This window comes from Octopus bimaculoides, chromosome 6 (assembly GCF_046866305.1).
Source record: "Octopus bimaculoides isolate indiv1 chromosome 6, ASM4686630v1, whole genome shotgun sequence".
Lineage (NCBI taxonomy): Eukaryota > Metazoa > Mollusca > Cephalopoda > Octopoda > Octopodidae > Octopus > Octopus bimaculoides.
The window spans coordinates 57,762,466-57,785,559 of record NC_142933.1 but is presented as its reverse complement, the minus strand read 5'-3'; the positions used below and the strand labels follow the sequence as shown (position 1 = coordinate 57,785,559).

The following is a 23,094-nucleotide window of genomic DNA, read 5'->3' as shown; positions in this document are numbered from 1 at the left end:
GCTTGATGTATGTACATTTCGAGCATGTAGGAATTTTGAAGGAAACAACTGCAGGTTATTTTTGAGAAGTGTTCCCCACTCGGTGGTGTTTCAGAGCAAGTCGTCCATATTTGTTTCATTTTTCTCTGTTATGTGCTTATGTGCATCCTTAGATTTCTAATGAAATAATAGGCAGTGAAGAGAAGCCGCCATAAGAAAACTTTTAACTGCCTCTATTCCTTTCCCCCGCCCCTGTCTCTACCTCTTCCTCTCTCGCTCTCTCAAACGCATACACGTGCAAGTACACAATCATTCAGTAAAATATAACTCATGTTCGTCAACGTTTTGTAAATATACCACGATTTTCACTAGGGTGTTAGGGTTAGGGTTTTAGGGTCAAGGTTAGAGTTTAGGGTTACGGTTACGGTTAGAGTTAGGATTAGTGTTACTGTTACGGTTTTAGGGTCAGGGTTAGGGTTTTAGGGTTAGGGTTTAGGGTTAGTGTTAGGGTTAGTGTTAGGATTAGGTTTAGAATTAGGCTGGGTAATCGTGCGTGTGTTAATCTGAAAAATTACAGATATGTGAAAAGTACCGACCCTGCCATCTATTATAACTTTTGTTGTTCTGTTTAATATATACATAGATTATGCCTCCAAAGAAGAGCGTTTGCTGGGGAAAGACAGCAACCGGTTTAAAATGACAGCAACAGACTGCAGCAATTCACCACATTCCAGAAGCTACTTTGAACATAATGCAAAATGGTGCATCAACATCTTCTGCCCAATCTGATAGAATTCTGACAAAACTGTGTAGCAACAGATCGCCAGCAATTGCTTCATCAGAAATTGCTGTCCTAGCTCCTGCGAAAAGGGATTACCCTGCTATGTATAATCAGGGCAGCGCAAAAAGTTGTTTTGCACAAGCATTTGTATAGTCAATTAGACGGATGAAATTTACGTACGCTTAAAAATTTTACGCAACACAGCCTTCAGACTTTCCCTATTAATTTCATCATCTTTTGAATTATGAACATATTTACATCATAAGGGTTTTTGCATTGTAAGGCTTTCTTTTTAGTTGATTTTCACCTAGCAAGACTTATCGTAGATGGCGTAATAAGTCACACCCGGACAAGGTCGGGTTATACTGCTAGTATATATATATATACATATTAGTTTGTGTATATATTAATATTATCTCAGTTTTAAAAAACCTTTGACAATGTAAATATGTTAATAGTTACCATAGGTAGCAAAAATTACACAAAAAACCAAGATATCACACCCTTTTTTATAGGTAGAGATACCAAGTTGAAGTGATGCATTTTGAGAAGATATGAATAATAACAATAAATGGAGTAAAATGCATATAAATAAAAGTTCCTTTAACCCTTTCGTTACTAACCCGGCCGTAGCCGTCCGAAAAATTTTTTGGTTCATAAGACTAACCCGGCCGTAGCCGGTCGAACGTATCCATTGTTATTTAAATGTATATTTGAACCCAAATCTCGTTAGTACATTCGTTAAAACACCTGATTTCACTTTGCAAACAGTTGAGTTATTGTCTCCCACATTGTTTGGCGTGATATTTGAACTCAGTGAATTTTGGAAGATTTTTTTCCACAGTTTTTGCGGCGTTAATTTTTTTCAACTTTGAAGATGGAGATGAGTTTCATGCTATCAAGCAGTGATTCCGAATTTGAAGGTTTTTCAACAGAAGATATGGAGATATCGAAGAAAAGAATGAATGAGCTACAAAAGCACGTGGTGAACGATAATGAATCGGATATTTCTGTATCCGAAACTGAAAGCAGCGATTCTGAAAGCAATGATTCTGAAAGTAGCGACGGCAACAGCGAGGATGATTTTACACCAGAAAAAGATTTAAAAAATATTTTTATTAACAATTTTTCTGAGGAAACAGGGTCTACTCATAGTCTTTCTCAGGAAGCGAAACCTTTAGACTTCTTTTTCATGCTTGTTTGAAATGATTACTGCGGAAACAAACCGTTACGCAGAATGTAAACAAGCCGGAAAAAAAAAGATAGCTTGCGGTTTCCTGAAACTGTAGATGAAATACGGGCATTTTTTGCCATAAATATTATTATGGGTATAAGACAGTTACCCAGAATAACAAATTACTGGAGCGATCAGGAACCTTTTGGCGATGAATATATTTCCAGTATTATGAACGAGTACGATTCGTGAAGCTGAACCAATATTTACATGTGAGAGACACTAGCAGTACACCCCCCACCCCAGTAAGTGGAGAACTTTGAGACAAAAATTATGCAATAGAATTGATTAAGAACCCTTTCTTTAATTATGTTCCAAATATCACATTAATATGTTGATAAATAAAAAAGTTACAGTTGTTTAATGAGACTAGTCTAAATTCATGGTTATTTTAGAATTTAATTGAAACTCATGAGGGTGTATTTTGGTCAGAAATATAGTAACGAAAGGGTTAATTCCATTTTTGACTTAACAATTAGCTCACGATTTTTAGTTTTCTTTACCGTGATCTATTTTGCCTTCCTTCCCCATTTGAATAATTTAATTTAAACCTTTAGCATTACGTTTACAGCCCCCTCCCTTTATAACTCTATGTAAACAAGCGTTCTAACGGTCACTTGGCCATGTAACATCTTAGCTCGTAAGTTACCTCATCATTTCGCATTTGTCTTGCTTTTATATGTTGATTCCCTGAAGATGAATATAAGTGGAATTCCATCAGCCCTTACTTCTTTGAAGGAGAGCTCACATATATTTTGAAACATGTGTAGGAATTAAAGGAACTTTTATTTATATGCGTTTTGCTCCATTTATTGTTATTATATATATATATATATATATATATATATATATATATATATATATATATATATATATATAAAGCTGAAGTTGTGTGTCTGTGTGAAGCTTTTTAAAAGTGTATAGAAATCCACATTTTCCACTTTTTTGTAAAAAAATTTTACATCAATGGAATTTTCTCGATGTGAACTTTCCAGTGCAGTAATTAGATTTTTTAAATTCCATTTACTTTGAGTGATTTAAGGGAGATTTGGCTGTTGTTTCTAGCAACTTTCATATTTCTTCCCTTCTACCTGGACCGGCGTTCTTACACACGCGTTCAACATATTATATACAGAGTAAGAATAAAAGAGGGAGAGTGACAGAGAGAGAAAGTGATACATACAAAGTCATAGATTAAACTTTCCTCTCAGTAAACTTTACCTATTTTTCATAACATTGTTACGTAAAAACACACACAACCACACATACGTGATCTGTGACAACAATATACACATTGCTCTCGTTTTCTATTCATTTCTCCCCCTCTTCCTCTCTCGCTCTCTCAAACGCATACATGTGCAAGTAAACACAATCATTCACAAAAATATAACTCATGTTCGTCAATGTGGCATAACTACAGAGTTGTACCCCCCAACTTTGAAAGGTCATAACTTTCAGAAAAATGAATATTTTTTAATGAAATTTTCTATGCATATATTATTTATTATGTAGATTCTGAATATACAAAAATTTTCGGTGAAAGTGTTTTGGGAGGGGGTGGGGAACAATTTTCGGAAATTCCACTTAAATTCCTCTTCACTTCAAGGAAAATGAATATTTTTTCGTGACATTTTCTACAAATATACCTTGATGTATGTACATTTCGAGCATGTAGGAATTTTGAAGGAAACAACTGCAGGTTATTTTTGAGAAGTGTTCCCCACTCGGTGGTGTTTCAGAGCAAGTCGTCCATATTTGTTTCATTTTTCTCTCTATTATGTGTTTATGTGCATCCGTCAGTGAAGAGAAGTCGTCATAAGAACAACTTTTAACTACCTCTATTCCTTTCCCCCGCCCCTGTCTCTACCTCTTCCTCTCTCGCTCTCTCAAACGCATACACGTGCAAGTACACAATCATTCAGTAAAATATAACTCATGTTCGTTAACGTTTTGTAAATATACCACGATTTTCACAAGGGTGTTAGAGTTAGGATTTTAGGGTTAGGGTTAGGGGTTAGGGTTACGGTTTAGGGTTACGGTTAGAGTTAGGATTAGTGTTACGATTACGGTTTTAGGGTCATGGTTAGGATTTTAGGGTTAGGGTTTAGGGTTAGGGTTTAGGGTTAGTGTTAGGATTAGGTTTAGGATATAGGTTGGGTAATCGTGCGGGTGTTAATCTGAAGAATTACAGATATGTGAAAAGTACCGACCCTGCCATCTATTATAACTTTTGTTGTTCTGTTTAATATATACATAGATTATGCCTCCAAAGAAGAGAGTTTGCTGGGGAAAGACAGCAACCGGTTTAAAATGACATCAACAGACTGCAGCAATTCACCACATTCCAGAAGCTACTTTGAACATAATATAAAATGGTGCATCAACATCTTCTGCCCAATCTGATAGAATTCTGACAAAACTGTGTAGCAACAGATCGCCAGCAATTGCTTCATCAGAAATTGCTGTCCTAGCTCCTGCGAAAAGGGATTACCCTGCTATGTATAATCAGGGCAGCGCAAAAAGTTGTTTTGCACAAGCATGTGTATAGCCAATTAGACGGATGAAATTTACGTACGCTTAAAAATTTTACGCAAAACAGCCTTCAGACTTTCCCTATTAATTTCATCATCTTTTGAATTATGAACATATTTACATCATAAGGATTTTTTTCATTGTAAGGCTTTCTTTTTTAGTTGATTTTCACCTAGCAAGACTTATCATAGATGGCGTAATAAGTCACACCCGGACAAGGTCGGGTTATACTGCTAGTATATATATATAAGTTTTTTCACTTTTTACCTGAATTTTATATTTTTATATTTTGATAGTATTATATATTTTTAATTATTTTTAGGTTTTTACATAGTTATAGGGTTAATGGTTTTTGTATTTTTCCACATATAGTTTTTCTGTTTTTCTCCCCTCCAAACTTTTTTCCGTGCGCTTATAGACACATACAAGGAACTTTATATGTGCGCGCTTGTGAGTGTGCGTGTGGATACGTGCGCACATTGAGATATGTGCGTGCGGGTATGATATACGCAGTTTTAGACGCGTTCTGTCACTACACAGTAATTTCCCTTTGTTTTTAAATTTTTAAAAATTTTCCCTTTGGGTTTAACGGTCATTTTTCAAAAGAATTTCCGGTAGCTGGATAACCGAAGAGATGTTAGAGTGGACCTGGCATCCGAAACTCAGAGTTTTATCATGGCTACTGAATAAGTTTCACATATTTTTACAGATATATATATATATATATATATATATATATATATATATATATATATATATATATATATATATATATATATATGTAAGAACGACCGTGCGAACTCAAAAAAGGAGATATGGTGACGAATGGAAAAACAGGACTCCTTTTATTTTAAACGCGTCACACAGTCGAACACAAAATATATATCAATGATGATATACAAATATGTTATACTACGATAACATATGGCCAGTAAAAGGAAGACGATAGAAGACAACCGATAGAAGATGTATAACAGAATTATTTATTGTGACATTAAAGATGTATGTCTGTGTGTGAGTGTGAATGCGACATATAAAAACATAATAAAAGACAGGCCGTCGTACAAAGAAAAGAGTGTATGTGAGTGATACATGTATGTGTATGTGAGATATTACAGCAGATAGAAAGGGAGTCAGTAACACGTGAGCATTTATACCAGTTCTTGAGTACACAATTGGAAGAGTCTGTACGTGAAAGAAGTTGAGGCTGTGTGTGGCAGAGCTGATCACTAGTTGTGATATTGGCTTCCATGCCGGGCTCTTGAGGACAGACGTTCATCGCTGGCTGAATTCTCTTGTCTATTATTAATCGTGGTGAATATGAAACACCTAACAGAATCGAAGAGAGAGAGAGATGTGCCGCGGTGGTTTGGATTGGTGTACATAGAAAGTCGTGTTGACGCTGGTGGCGATTGATGCTGGTTAGTAGTCGTAGAATCGTGTTGCTGATGTGGCGACAGCGGTGGTAATCTTGGCTGGACGAAGCTGTTGATGGAGTCGCTGGAATTGCTGCTTCTGCTGTGTGTGGTACATGGAACAGGTCTCTGAGAGATCTGAAACGAGACAAATTTGCTGGGTATGATTTGGTCTATTTATAGCGAATCATCGGCTCCCGAAGGCTACTCTATCACGTGACCTTATTAGGGGCCATGATTGGTCAGTTTGCGTTCTGGCGGGAAAGGTTCGAAGAATTTGCCGCTTCAAATAATAATCAGTCACGTGATGCCAGGCAAATGTGTTTTCTACTACGGCTGATCTTGAATATATTTATAACGGCAAGAGAACATGGCTTCTTTGTGTATAATGGCGATCGAGGTGTTAGTTTCACTACATATATATATATTATCATCATTACTTAAAGGTCACAATATATATGTTAAAGCGCTACTAATAGTTTCATATGTTGAGAGAAACTCAAACAGTCTTCAGGTGCAAACCACATATGAAACTTTAACATATGTATTGTGATCTTTAAATATAATATTTTTCTCTCGTCAGATGGCGTACTTTTTTTGTTGAATTTCCTTTCACGGATCGGTACATTATATATATATATATATATATATATATAGAGAGAGAGAGAGAGAGAGAGAGAGAGAGAGAGAGAGAGGCTGCGATGGGTAAACTGTCGTCATTTCATTTTTAATTTCGCGCATGCGCTAGGTTTGTTTTTGATGTTGTCGGCTACACAGTATAGTAGGTTCAGCTGGGCACCGTGTGGGAAACAATAGCACGATGACGCAGTTTACTCCGCCAGAAATTTGGGAACGACATGGTGTACTGCTTGGCATTCGCGCCGGAAGCTCCAATATGGACATTTCAGAGTGTTTGGGTGTCAATCTGAAGACAGTGCAGCGGATTCGGATAGAGTTGGATGAGTCTAATGATCACGAAGGTAAAATTTAAACCTGTAAAATGTAAATATATGGATAATTATTTGGCTATGATTTCTATCAGGTTGAACGACCACGTCGTCACCCAAGTTGAGACGTACGTATTTTGTCATCAAATTACTATTTATTTTATTACATTTAAAAAGCTGCATTGCTGTTTTAATATGCAGCACGTGAGCATTTATCACTGCAAGCCAAACCAGCATGATATGACGATGTGTGGGCAGGAATTGTACACTAGACTAAATATCTGCTGTTATATTATTGAAATACATTCATGCATTTAAAAACATTGAAAATAGTCATTCAATCCGACTCCCTCATTTCATGTTTCAGTCTAGTCATAAGTTTTTTTAAACCGGAATAATCAATACATTTTACAGACTATTATTACAATATCATTCTAGCAGATAAATACAAATATATATATAAAATAACAAAATACAGAAATATGATGTGTTTTGGAAGTAACTACGTATTAAAAAAATAGTCATTAAGTCAGAATTGGTAATATTTTGTTGACTTCTTCTCATCCTGTTAATATTTAAAAAGCATAAAATTGTTACAAAGAGTAGTCAGAGGACACAAATTCTTCAAAGGACTGAATCTGAATACAAAATAAGAGATTTTAATTATTTCGTATTCAATCAGAAAGCTAAAGAAATGCTAATAGAAAAACGCATACTCAACTGAATGAAGTCTCGTATAATATTCGATAAACGAATTTAGGCATAACTACAGATGTGTACCCCACCCCGACTTTGTTGCCTCACAACTTCCAGATAAATGGATACTTTTCAATGAAATTTTCAATAAACACCGCTTAGATGCTGTGGATTCAGAGTATATAGGGATTTTTGGGAAAGAATTGTTCCGAGAGGGATTTCGGAAAATTCACATGATCCGACTTTTTTTCCCTCACAACTTTCAGGAAAATAGATATCTTTTAATGAAATTGGTTAATATCTAGTTTAACACCTGGCCACAAAAAAAATAAATAAATAACAAACAAACAAGAAAAACAAGTGTAATAGCTGTAAAAAAATGTGTTGTAAACGAATCTGAAAACCAAAATTTGCGCAAACGAACCAGCGTGTGCGGAGAAGACTTTCGGAAAATTAACACGATCCGATTTATTCCCCTCATAACTTTCAGGAAAATAGCTATGTTTTGAGGAAATCTTATATAAATACCTTTCAAATGGCATAGATTACGATTGTAAAGAAATTTGCGACGAAAATTTTTCCTAGGAGGTGAGGAGAGGAGTTTCGGATCAGGAAGCCCACATAAGTTCATTTTTTTTTTACTCCCTCTCCATCCCCACTCCGGACCGATTTTGGCTAATTTTTTGCACTTAAAAACCATGGGAGGAGTCTTTTCAGTAATAAAAAAAAAAAAATTGTAAGTATTTTCAGAGGAAAATGTGCAATTTAAGGGAGATTTGGCTGTCATTTCTAGCACATTCCAAGACAACCCTCCTCGTTTCTTCCTCACTCTCGCATGTATTGATGCTTTTCAAAATTTTTCTCACCCCATAAACGCATTTATGGTATTAAAAAAAAATTGCAAATTTATGATTTTTTTCAACCCCACTCCCTGTCCCTGATTGTTTCTGTTTAGAATTAAAATATTGGAGAGCCTGAGATCATTTCTGGCATTTATCCACAGTGATTTATAAAAAAAAAAAAATATGTAAAAGATAATTCATTTTCATAGCATACTTTTCTGTTAGAAAATGTTTTTTCTTGCAAACACATGGTTTCGCTTAATTAAGGTGGGGGTAAAAATTTAAATTCCGATTTTTTTGTTGATGCTTTATCCCACCAATGGAGCAAGCCTTTTTCATAAAACGATGCGGTTAATGTTTACATCTTGACCCGGAAATGAAAATAAAATAAAAAAATACTGGAATGGGTGTAAAACACTGTGTAGGAAACGAATATGGAAAAAAAAATGCGCGCAAAGCAACGGTAGGGTGGGGTGAGGACTTCGGAAAATTCACAAGATCCGAGCTTTTCCCTCATAACTTTTAGGAAAATGGGTTTTTTTTTCAATGAAATTTTATAGAAATACCTTTCAAACGACATACATTACGATTATAAAGAATTTTGTGGAGAAAATCTTTTCTAAGGGAGTGAGGAGAGGACTTCGGAAAATTCACAAAATCCGAGTTTTTCCCTCATAACTTTTAGGAAAATGGGGGGTTTTTTTCAATGAAATTTTATATAAATACCTTTGACTATAAAGTAATTTGTGGGGAAAATCTTGAGGTAAGGAGAGGACTTTCGGAAAATTCCCAATATCTGAATTTTTTCCTCGTTATATTCCGAAATTACATTCAGCTTTCTACAGATACCCTAGCGTAGTACTACTATACTACATAGTGTTTATTTCTACTCACTTTCAATAAATTTTAGTGTTTTGGCTTCAGTTTTGTTTCAATTTCGACTAGAAAAGCACTCGGAAAACAGACCTCTGCCAAGCAGCTCATTTTAAGATAGATACGTGAGTAATATTACTAACAGAGAAACGAAAATAAACTTTGGAAACAGCAACGCCACCGTAGGTTACGTGGAAACGATGAGCGTCTTTTCAAGGGAGATAATCAAAGAATATAACTAATACTTCATGTAAAGTAAATATAACAAATGAAAAATCCTTCAAGAATCCATAAAAATTCCCGGATCACTACCAAAATTTTATCATCTGTTCTTTGTGTCATTACCAACTGTTCCTGCAAGTTTCATCAAATACTGTTCACAACTTTTTGAGTTATTTTGCACACAGACGGACAAGCCAATGCTGATGAAAACATAACATCCTTCCTTGGCGGAGGTAATTATTTTTACGTTTTTTTAACCCTTCATCGTTATTCTCATTCACTCGTTATTACTTTCTTTCTCTCTCTCTCTCTCTCTCTCTCTCTCTCTCTCTCTCTATATATATATATATATATATATATATATATATATATATATATATATATATATATATAGAGAGAGAGAGAGAGAGAGAGGTATATATATATAGGAACTAAACCACAGTTATTTTGTGTTCTTTGCTACATTGGTTTCTATTAACCCATTTATTCTATCAGAAGAATTTTTATTCATTAAGATAGAAGAAATACACATAATTATATATATATATATATATACATACATACATACATACATACATACACACACACACACACATATATATATATATATACATATATATATATATATATATATATATATATATATATAGAGAGAGAGAGAGAGAGAGAGAGAGAGAGATATTATATATATGCATATATTATATACATACATATATATAGATAGATTCAGATGAATATGGTACTTAAGTTGAGGTACCAGAATTTAGTACAGTATTATCCATACAATTTCAAAGTAAGGTGATTAAAATCAAAGTAAGCAACAAGGATATCCAGAGGTAATGCAGTACGATTGTTTCATGCAACTCCATTTAATTGAACAATGCAATCATTATATCAATTTAAAATGCAAAGCAATCCTCAGCTGCACAAAGACATAGAATTTAATTAAATTAGAACAGATGGACACATTAGTATAATTATACCTAAAATCTCCAAGAAGTTAAGGAGATAGACAAAGAACATGCTGTCTTCACATCAGCATAGAAGCTACTAAAGTATCAAGAAGATATACATTGTTACAGACTCTGCCTGTCACTGTTTTTTTGTTTTATGGGGTCAGTTTTAATTTATAGACTAGTTCATCAAAACCTTGTATATCTAAGGCTGAGAGAACAAAGGGGCAGTATCTATTAGGGGTAGGTCTGAGGGAGCAGCCAGAAATCATAGTTGGTATTGTCATAAAAATCAAGATTTATTAGAAGCAATATCATGAGGTTTGGTAAAGGAAAACTTAAAACAAGATGTTAGCTGACAATTAAGGGGGTCACCCACTAGAAGATCATTGATAACGAAACAGGGGAAGTCTTATTATGTAGAACTATAGTTAAATATTTTAAACAATGTTGTTATATTGTATACAGTTAAAGTTTAGGGTTATTCAGAGAATTATTAAGAAGAATATTATAACAAAAGGATAGAAATTTATGAATACTTTTGAGTATATACCAAACTTTTACCACAATAGAGGTTGGAAAAGAAATTATCCAGGAAGAAATAGTTTAATATTTATATATATTGTACACTTAAATGCTAACTCATCAGATGGTATCTATGAATATAGATTAATTGGTATGTACTGGTATTAATAAAGGAGTATTGAGGTAAAAGAACATGCTAATTATATATTAATAAAATTATAATCTAAGCAGTTTTTATAAGTAGTGAATATACCAGTATAATTTTATATAAGCTAAGTATAAATTTATAGAGGTTCAAAAATTAGATTAATTTTATAAATAAATAAAGGCTAATTATAAAATAATAAAAAAATAAAATAATCAAGTAGCGCAGAACACCATAGAAAAGGAATAAAATAGCTTAATTACTAAAATTATGATAAAGTATATGTAGCTTATTAACACCAATAGAGAAGATTTATAGAAAATGTATAATATTTAAAATATATCATACTAAAAATTATATATTTTTACTTAATTTAGCTAATATCAATAAAAGACATAACTGGTATCAGCTAAAGGAATATTTAAGTTATGGAACATTCATATTTTACACTAATCTTTCTTTTATTATTGTTACTCCCTACATGATATTTACAGTTTCTTAGTGGTACTTGTTTAGAATGGTTAGAGCCATTTAAGAAAGAGATAAATCAAGTAATTTCTAAAGATCATTTCAAACAATATTTTCTTATTGTATAGAGTTAGAATTTAGGGTAATCAAGAAGATTATTAAGAATGAAATTATAACAAAAGGATAAAACTTCTTTGAATATTTTGAGTATATACCAAATTTTACCACAATAGAGGGAGGAAAAAAAATTACAAAGAAATAGTTTAATATTTTTTTTACTTATTATTTATCTAAATAGTAACTTTTATGGTTTCTATGGAGATTGATCAATTGGATTTAACTGGTGTTTAATAAGGGAGCACTGAAGTTAAAGAACATGTTAACTACATATTAATTTAATTAAATTGAATTATTTTAAGTTGTGGAGATACCAGTATTACTTCATATAAGCTGAGTGTGAATTAATAGGGGTACAAAGATTAGATTTATTTAAGGCTACTATAATAATAATAATAATAATAATAATAATAATAATAATAAATGATCAGTTAGGGTAGAGCACCATAGAAAAGGAATAAAGTCAGCCTAATCACTAAAAACCATAATAAAATATCCATACCTTATTAACTACAATAGCAAATATTTATAGAAAATGTATAATGATTTAAGTATTATGAGCTAAAAATTGTTAATTAACTTATTTAGCTTATAATCAGGACTGAAACCTGGTATTGGTTAAAAGAATAATTGTTGTTAAAAGGACATGCTAATTATATACTAATATTAAGTTAAGAGGTATAATATAGATTTTAAAAGTTATTTGTGTTAATCCATAAATGATATTACAGTTTCTTAGGGGTACTTAATTAGAAGGGCTGCTTGCATAAAGCCTGTATAAATACCAAAATTAAGAGGATGGAACACTTTAAGAAAGGGATAAAAAAACTTAGTTACTAAAACTATTTAAAACAATATGTCCATATTGTATAAAATTAAAATTTAGGATTATCAGGAAGATTTATCATTGAGATGAGAGAACAAATTTACTATAAATTAGTTAAATTTTAATCTAAGCAGTTTAATTTTAAGTTGTGAAGATACCCATATTGTTCTTTTATAAGCTAAATATGAATTTATAGGGGTACAAAAATTTAGTTTTGTCTAAAGGCAATTATAAAGTATTAAAATGATCAGGTAGGGTAGAACACAATAGAAAAGGATATAAAATAGCTTAATCACTAAAATCATAGAGAAGATTTATAGAAAATATGTACTAATATTTAAAACCAAAAGTTGTTTATTTACTTAATTAGCGTGTATCTATAATGACTGATACCCAGTATTGACTAAAGGAAAATTAATGCTGTAGGGCATGCTACCTGTGCACTGATTTTAAACTAAGAAGAAAAAAAACATTCGAGCGAGGTCGTTGCCAGTGCTGCTGGACTGGCTCCTGTGCAGGTAGCACATAATAAACACCATTTGAGCATGGCCATTGCCAGTACCGCCTGACTGGCCCCTGTGCCAGTGGCACGTAAAAGTACCCACTACACTCGGAGTGGTTGGCGTTAGGAAGGGCATCCAGCTGTAGAAACTCTGCCAGATCAGATTGGAGCCTGGTGCAGCCATCTGGTTCACCAGTCCTCAGTCAAATCATCCAACCCATGTTAGCATGGAAAACGGACGTTAAATGATGATGATGAGGTACATCATAGGTTTTAAATCACAAGATCAATAAAGTGCTACTTTCTAAAATATTTAAAGGTATGGGTGGCATTATGTACACATGATACCCTCAGGTCTAATCGATTATTAATCAGGTTGCCATTATCTTTATGCTTAAAAATTTCATATGTTTCTATAGAGCAAAGCTCAGACCCATATCTGCTATTTCTATAAGGCTGAGCTTTTCTTATTATTTCCCATTTGAGGCTAAACCCAATTCCACTTTCTTTCAATTCCCAAATCTTACTGGATAATGACGTACAATTCACCTTATGTTTAAGTTTAAAGGACGACACGTGATTGTATATACGCTGTTTCAAATTAATCAAACAAGCGGAGTAAATATAATTATAAGTTGTAGTTATTATTGTGATAGATATCAAAAGATATCCATTTTCTTGAAAGTTATGAGGGAAAAAATCAGATCGTGCAAATTTTCTGACACTCTTCTCCCCACCCCCTTGTTCCTTTGCATAAATTTTGGTTTTCAGATTCGTTTGCTACATATTTTTTTTACACCTATTACACTTGTTTCTTTTTGTTTTGGTGGCCCGGTGTTAGACTAGATATTAACCATGAAATTTCATACAAATGCCTTTCAAATGGCATAGATTATGATTATAAAGAAATTTGTGGGGAAATTTTTTTCTGAGGGGGTGGGGAGAGGAGTTTAGAAAAAAACAGAGTTTGAGATCAGGAAGACCAAATAAGTTGGAACTGTTTTGACGGGGATTTCTCTTATTTTGCATTTTACCACAGCCTTTGAAATGGGCATCTTTTTATGAAAAAAAGTTTTCAAAATTTTTTCACCCCCCCCCCTCCACTTTCCTCAGAGGAAAAGGTGTACAATTCAAGGGAAATTTGACTGTTGTTTCTAGCACATCCCACCCACCCTCAATTTTCACCTCTTGCATGCATTGATATATTTTCAATATCACCCATTTCTAACTTTTTTCTTTTTTCCCAAAATTTCTTTGGATTTCTGTGTTGATACAGGAGAATACGATTTTGCCCAAATATCACATTTTCAAAATTTTCATTTCCCCCCTCCTCACCCCAATTTCTTTATTAACTTAAAAAAATTTTTTTAATCCGTGTAGAAAAATACAGATTACGAATCTGTAAATTTTTTTTTTAATTTTAATTTTTCCAAAAGAAACACCCAATGCCCCTTCCCCCACCTTGCCCACCCATCACCTCCCTGTTTTCAAAAAGCTAAAATCCCTGAATGTTTCACTTTGTCTGATGTTTCATGCATGCATAGAATCCTATGCTAAAAGTGAAGCATTCTGAGTTTTTAGCTTTTTGAAAGTGGGGAGAACATGGGTGAAAGTTAGGGAAAGCTATTTGAGAGTTTCTTTACTTTTATTCTTTTACTTGTTTCAGTCATTTGACTGTGGCCATGCTGGAGTACTACCTTTAGTCAAACAAATCGATCCTAGGACTTATTCTTTGTAAGCCAAGTACTTAATCTATCGATTTCTTTTGCCTAACTGCTTAGTTATGGAGATGTAAACACACCAACATTGGTTGTAAAGCAATGGTGGTGGGGGGACAAGCACACACACACGCACACATACATAAATATATAAATATATATATACGACAGGGTTGTTTCAGTTTCTGTCTACCAAATCCACACACAAGGCTTTGGTTGACCCGAGGCTATAGCAGAAGACACTTGCCCAAGGTGCCATGCAGTGGGACTGAATCCAGAATCATGTGGTTGGGAAGCAAGCTTCTTACAACACAGCCACACCTGTGCCTAAGAAAAAATCTTTTTTTAATTCTTAGAGTCATAATCTATATTTTTCTATGTGGATCCCTTCTAAATTGTCTCACGATCTATTCTACTGACATAACTATGACGAGGTTTCTCCAAGATATGGACAGCTAAGATAGATTTTATTTTTTCTACTCCCTCAACATTTTCTCAAACTTTTTGCGTTCCCCCCCTCCCATCTGTTCTTCATTATCTATCTGTTTCTCTCCATGTAATTCAATTGAACTCCGTTTTTGTCTTAAATTCATACTTATTCATTTTCTTCACTTAATTCAAATTTTATCGCTCCTTCCTTTAAAATTACGATTTAAGCTTAGCCATCTTTCCTTTGTACAATTTCGTCCTAAATTCATGCTATTTATTTATTCTATTTACTTAAGTTTTATCGCTCCTTTAAAATTACGATTTAAGCGTTGCTGTCTCTCTAATATTTAGAACCTACGATTAAGAAGTCTCTCTCCTGGCTGGTGGTACACCCGCCCTCCCAACCCCTCCACCGGAAGTTCATATCCTCTGTCATCCTTGGCTGTCTCCCGGAATTCGTCTAGTGGCCTCACACCATCCCCTCCCCTACCTTTGGGTAGCGCATAAAGATTGTGTAATGTTTGCAGGTTGTAGGCACTGTTTTGCTTATGAATTCTGCCAATTGCAAGCTTTCTTTTCAGGTACACGACACTGCTTTTCCCCTTCCCAGGCCACAGGCCCACACCCCCAACACCCACACTGTTAGGATTGGCACTCTCAATGTCGGCACACTGAAAGGTAGGTCTGGTGAAATTGTTGTGATGCTTGAACGGAGACACGTAGATCTGTGCTGCATTCAAGAAGATGGAGAGGTTCCTCACAGGCAAAGAACATAGGTACAAGATCTTCTGGGCAGGGAACACTGACGGAGTCGGGGTGTAGGAATACTTCTAGCAGAGAAATGGGTTGATAAGGTAATCGAGGTAGTTAGAGTATGTGACACAGTACTTAAGATTAGACTAGTGCTTCATCATAGATTAGCTACTGTCATCTCAGCTTATGCCCCTCGACCGGGGCTCCTGGATGGGCTGAAAGACCAATTCTATGACACCCTCTTGCAAACTACCTCATCGACGAGTGACAGGGACCTTCTCTTCGTGGCTGGAGACTTCAATGGTCATGTTGGACGTTGTGCTGGAGGCTTCCATGGCATACATGGCGCCTATGGCTTCGGTTCCCGCAACGAGGAGGGAACCAGACTGTTGGAGTTCTGTGATGCAACCGATCTTATGGTTTGCAATACCAACTTCAGGAAACCTGCCTGTCACCTAGTCACCTACTGATCCGGCAAACACTCTAGCCAAATCGACTACATCCTCGCCAGAAATAGGGAAAGAGGGCGGCTTATAAATGCCAAAACCTTCCCTGGCGAAGAATGTACCCCTCAACACAGATTAGTAGTTAGCGACTTCGGGATCAAGGCAAAATGGGTGCCCAGAAGTAATCTGGCTTGGAGGAGAAGGGTGTGAAAGCTTAAAGACCCTGCAAATGGACAGAGACTTAGAGACAAGTTACTCGAAGCATTTGACGAAATAGAAGGGGATATAGCATCATACGGCGTGGAGGACAATTGGAGATTTCTGCAGGACAACCTGCTGAGAGCTACCGACCAGATATGTGGCTGGTGTAAAGTCCCCTCTCGACCCAGAGTAATGTGGTGGTGGAACAAGGAGGTAGATGGGGCTATTAGACAAAAGAAACAGGCTTGGAAGGACTGGAAGAACGGTGGTAGCAGGGAATTGTACCAATCTGCCAGATGGGAAGCTAGGCGACAGGTTTATTTAGCCAGAGGGGAAGCAGATAAGAAAAGATTTGCCAATGTTCTGCGCCGCGAGGACCAAAGACTTGAGGTATTTCGTGTTGCAAAACAGTGTAGGAGAGAGAATAGTGATGTCGTAGGAGAGAAATGTGTTCGCATGGATGATGGTACGCTTGCACTAAATGAGGCTGCAAAGAAAGAGGTCTGGAGATGCCACTACGATAGATTGCTCAATAAAGAGAATGAATGGGAGAAAGAGAGTCTGTCATCTGTCGACCCAACAGAGGGACCAGCTATCCGAGCTGACAGTACCATGGTAGATAAAGCAATTAAGAGTATGAAGACAGGGAAAGCCCCCGGCCCATCAGGAATCACTGCAGAGATGCTCAAAATATCTGGCAGTGTTGGCTATAGCCTAGTAACCCGTATTACGAACCAGGTGATACACAAAGGAGTCATACCCAATGACTGGTGTAGCAGCACCATAGTCAACTGCTACAAAGGTAAAGGTGATGCTTTAGATATAAATAATTACAGAGGTATCAAGCTGTTAGATCAGGTAATGAAAGTCACGGAGAGGGTCATAGCCCAACTAATTAGGGAGATGCAGTTTGGGTTCGTGCCAGGTAAAAGCACCACTGATGTAAGGCGAAGGTTGGAAATGAGTACAGTAATGAATTCCGGGTAGAGGTAGGGGTCTACCAAGGTTCTGTCCTTAGCCCCCTCCTATTTATCATAGTCCTCCAGGCGATCACAGAGGAATTCAAGACAGGTTGCCCTTGGGAGCTCCTCTATGCTGATGACCTTGCACTAATTGCTGAGTCACTATCAGAACTGGAGAGGAAGTTTCAGGTGTGGAAGCAGGGACTAGAATCGAAGGGCCTTAGAGTCAATCTAGCTAAAACCAAAGTCCTAATAAATAGGAAGGTAGATAAAACACAAACCCCTTCAGGTAGATGGCCCTGCTCAATATGTAGAAAAGGAGTAGGTAGTAACTCTATAAGATGTACCCAGTGCAAGCTATGGACACATAAGAGGTGCAGCAATATCAAAGGCAGGTTAACTAGGAATTTAGTCTTTGTATGTGGCAGATGTTCAGGTGCAATAAACACTGTAAACAAACAGGAAACAACTTCTGTGTCATTCCAGGGAGAAAAACTAGAAGTACTTGATAGCTTCCGCTATCTGGGTGACCAAATTATTAGTGGGGGTGTGTGCACTGAAAGTGTAGCTGCTAGAATAAGAATAGCTTGGGCAAGGTTCAGAGAGCTCTTACCTCTGCTGGCGACAAAGGGACTCTCACTCAGAGTAAAAGCAGACTGTATGACACCTGTGTACGAACAGCCATGGGCTGTGACTGCTGAGGACATACGTAAGCTCGCAAGGAATGAAGTCAGTATGCTCCGATGGATGAGTAATGTCAGTGTGCATACCCGACAAAGTGTAAGTATCCTGAGAGAAAAGCTGAACATAAGAAGCATCAGTTGTGGTGTGCAAGAGAGATGATTGCGCTGGTATGGACATGTGGTGAAAATGGACGAGGATAGCTGCGTGAAAAAGTGCCAAACCCTAACAGCTGAGGGAACCAGTGGAAGAGGTAGGCCCAGGAAGACCTGGGCTGAGGTGGTGAGGCAAGACTTTCGAACATTGGGCCTCACCGAGGCGATGACTTCTGACCAAGACCTTTGGAAATATGCTGTGCGTGAGAAGACCCAGCAAGCCTCTGCCAGGGGTGTAGCCAGCCCACTTATGTATACCTTTCCTTCATTGGACACTAAACTTCCCTTGCGAAGACTTTTTGAGGCAAGTGAAATTGAAATCGAACTAAATTCGACGACTGGCACCCATGCCAACGTCGTCTCCTTCATTGGACATGAAACTTCGCTTGCAAAGACTTTTTGAGGCAAGTGAAATTGAAATCGAACAAAATTCGATGACTGGCACCCATGCTAATGTCGTCTCCTTCATTGGACATGAAACTTTTTGAAGCAAGCGAAAGTGAAATCGGGATGGCACCTGTGCCCAGCGTTGCCTTTCTGGCACTTGTGCCTGTGACATGTGTAAGGATTTTTGAGTGAGATCGTTGCCAGTGCCCCTGGACTGGCTCTTGTCCGGGTGGCACATAAAATACACCATTTTGAATGTGGCCGTTGCCAGTACCGCCTGACTGGCCTTCGTGCAGGTGACACGTAAAAGCACCTCTGAATGGTTGGCGTTAGGAAGGGCATCCAGCTGTAGAAACTCTGCCAAATCAGATTGGAGCCTGGTGTAGCCATCTGGTTTCACCAGTCCTCAGTCAAATCGTCCAACCCATGCTAGCATGGAAAGCGGACGTTAAATGATGATGATGATGATGATTACAAAAATAAATTTTGAAAAAAATAAAAAATGAAAAAATTGGAGTGAGGAGGGGGAAAATTTGTATTTTGGAAACGTGTTTTTGGGGAAAAATACTAATCTCCGATATTGAAAACAGGAATCTGAAGAAATTCTGGAAAAAAAGCAGAGTGCACAAATACCCCCTCCGACATGCTAAAAACAACAGCTAAATGACACGATTTCTGAAAAAATTTCCTTTTAAGATTATATCAGGGATCAGGTTTTTAAATACGCTCATCACAAGCATGAATTACAAAATTTAAAAAATGAAGTTGAATTTTGTGCGTGCACACAGCAAGAAATAAGAATTCATACTGAAGTTTTACCCAGAGAGAGAGAGTGTGTGTGTGTGCGCACAAAAGAAGTTATTTTTACATATCTTTCTTAATTCTAAATAAGAAAAACTTCAACAATACTTCCAAAATTATACTTCAGCCATGATTGTTATGAACCTTTCTTTGGATTTATGTATCTATTGTCTCTCCTTCTCGTTCACTTCCTTTGTGTCCCTCTTCTCTCTCACTTTTGATTTAACAATGTGTATATGTATCTACTTCTCTTGCGATGTGATAAACATTTAAAAGCACAAAATGAACGCCATCACCACTCATTGTCTCTTTCACTCTCTATCTTTCTCTCTCACTTTTTCTCACTCTCTTACTCTCTTTCTCTCTTACGTCCTCTCTGAAACATTTAAAAACAAAACGAATGCTGTCACCACTCACTGTCTCTCTTACTTCCTCTCTGTCCTCCTCTCTCTTGCTTTGCCATTTCTTAGAAGTAAGTGTGATGCACACAACAGGTATGTACAAATACAAAAAGTTAGTGTATTAATATTATTAATAATTATTATAATAATAACAGAAATGACAATAAACACAAAAAACATTACTAGGGTAAACTAATTATTACAACTTCCAAATAAAGAACAAGAGTAATAAGAATAAGATAACAATAAAGGAAAATATAGATCATATGAGTACGATCAGTAATAATAATAATAATGGGAGTGATAATAACTACGATAATTATAATAAAAACATTGTAAGGAAGAAATTAATACCTTATATGTGAAAAAAAAACCGATATTGTGACAAAAAATGAAAGTATGAATAAGCTAGACTCAGATAAAACCATATGGATCTTAATTCCTTTCGCTATACAATTAAAGACAAATTTTATTAAATCTATTAGAATGATTATAAATAAAAACTTTAAAAGCACTAGATAATACCTTTAACAATAACAATAGAAATACCTATACAGACAATAACTTAAATAAATCTACAAAGCATAATAATATTTCATTATCTAGACAAAAGATAAACTGCAATTACAGAGACCCAGATAGATGCAAGTTAAACAGGGATTGCATAAGAAGAAATGTAATATACCAGGCAACAATAATTGCACAAGATATGACCAAGTTTTGGATCTACACAGAATTGGGTTAAATTCATCATCATCATCATTTAACATCTGATTTCCATGCTGGCATGGGTTGGACGATTTGACTGAGGACTGGCGAACCAGATGGCTACAACCAGGCTCCAATCTGATCTGGCAGAGTTTCTACAGCTGGATGCCCTTCCTAACGCCAACCACACAGAGAGTGTAGTGGGAGCTTTTACGTGGCGCCGGCACGAGGGCCAGTCAGGCGGTACTGGCAATGGCCATGCTCAAATGGTGTTTTTTACGTGCCACCTGCACAGGAGCCAGTTCAGTGGCACTGGCAACAACCTTGCTCAAATATTTTCTTTTCATGTGCCACCGGCACAAGTGCCAGTAAGGCGACACTGGTAACGATCACACTCACATGGTGCTTTTTATGTGCCACCGGCATGGAAGCCAGTCAGCTGCTCTGGCAACGATCACGCTCAGATGGTGCTCTTAGCGTTCCACTAGCATGGATGCCAGTCATGTGGTGCTGTCATCGAATTTGATTTTGATTTCACTTGCCTCAACAGGTCTTCGCAAGCAGAGTTTAGTGCCCAATGAAGGAAAGGTATGCATAAGTTGGCTGGTTACACCCCTGGCATAGGTCACGGGTTATGGACTCACTTGGCTTGCCAGGTCTTCTCGTGCACAGCATATTTCCAAAGGTCTCAGTCACTAGTCATTGCCTCGGTGAGGCCTAATGTTTGAAGGTCGTGCTTCACCACTTCATCCCAGGTCTTCCTGGGTCTACCTCTTCCACAGGTCCCCCAACCGCTAGGGTGTGGCACTTTTTCACACAGCTATCCTCATCCATTCTCGCCACATGACCATACCAGCGCAGTCGTCTCTGTTGCACACCACATCTGATGCTTCTTAGGTCCAACTTTTATCTCAAGGTACTTACACTCTGTCTAGTATGCACACTGACATTACACATCCATTGGAGCATACTGGCTTCATTCCTTGCAAGCTTACACCTGTCCTCAGCAGTTATGGCCCATGTTTCACTGCCATGTAGCATGGCTGTTTGTACACATGGGTCATAAAGTCTACCTTTTACTCTGAGCGAGAGGCTTTTTGTCACCAGCAGAGGTAAGAGCTCTCTGAACTTTGCCCAGGCTATTCTTATTCTAGCAGCTACACTTCCAGAGCACCCACCCCCGCTACTGACTTGGTCACCTAGGTAATGGAAGCTATCAACTACTTCTAGTTTTTCTCCCTGGAATGTGGTAGAAGTTGTTCTCTGCACATTTTCAGGGTTTATAGCTCCTGAACATCTGCTACATACAAAAACTAACTTTTATATATATATATATATATATATATATATATATATATATATATATATATTATATATATATATATATATATATATATATATATATATATATATATATATATATATATATATATATATATATATATGGTGCTTTTTACATGTCACTGGTATGGGGAGCCAGTCGGGCGGCACTATACATAGGAGTGTATATATGCAAATGTATAAGGGTACATATTTATTCAAAAATGTATATATCTCTATGTGAATGTATGTATATATAGATATATATCTGAAAATGTATGAATATATATGTGTGTGTATCTGTTTATATGTATGTGTATGCTTTTATACAAGCTAAACAATTCTTTATATATACATATATATATATATATATCTTAGTATGTACGTGTGTTATGTGTGTGTGTAGATTGTCTCCCCTGCATCAGTTTCAAATATATACATGTTTTTTAAGATTTCCTTATGAAAAGCTTAACACATTTTTGCCATAAGATAAATATATCAAGGAAATAATCGTTTATTTTTGAAAAAAAACTTTCCTTTAACACATACTACAGATCAATTCCACATTATTATACTTTGTGACAATCAAGTAAGTTGTTCACTTTTATTTCGTGAGGTTATTCTGTTTTTATATTATTTTTGAAAATTTATCTAAACGTTTTTAGAAAACGTAAGCAACATATAATAACTATATTGTATATTGATTGTTGACTTTTTGTAATTCTTAAATGAAAAAATATTAATCAATCTCACATACTAGTACTAGCTTCCTATTCAATTAAAAACATAATAGAAATGAAAGTTGACCATTAGCAAATCTTTAAATATATATTTAGAATAACATATACCTCCTTATTTGGTATTTATGAATGTGCATATAAATACATCTTGACCAATATTTTCTACAGCATGTTTTTTAAATAGATATATATTTGCTTTAATAGTGAGCAAGTCAAAAATTTAAATATTAGATATGTAACCAGCCAAGTCCTTCAATGATTTCCGTCTAGATTCAAATAATGCTGAGTAGAATAATGAATATACTAATACCTAAAAAAAATCCGATGTATATTTT

General features: G+C 35.9%; 2 long non-coding RNA genes across 5 annotated transcripts in view; one reads left to right on the top strand and one right to left on the bottom strand.

The window, feature by feature from the left end:
- Nucleotides 1–5,488: 5,488 nt before the first annotated feature.
- Nucleotides 5,489–8,610, bottom strand: LOC128248142 (uncharacterized). The gene is made up of 2 exons (XR_008264426.2): nucleotides 7,605–8,610; nucleotides 5,489–6,079 (listed from the first exon to the last, which is right to left on the bottom strand). It is a non-coding gene; the product is annotated as an uncharacterized LOC128248142 (long non-coding RNA).
- Nucleotides 6,616–23,094, top strand: part of LOC149135140 (uncharacterized) — a 54,947-nt gene continuing 38,468 nt past the window's right edge. For 2 of the 4 annotated variants that reach the window (XR_016242275.1, XR_016242277.1), the window contains exons 1-2: nucleotides 6,616–6,921; nucleotides 9,707–9,754. This is a non-coding gene — a long non-coding RNA (uncharacterized LOC149135140). The remainder of the gene's footprint in view (nucleotides 6,922–9,706; nucleotides 9,755–23,094) is intronic. The other 2 variants (XR_016242278.1, XR_016242276.1) reach the window with 1 other exon arrangement.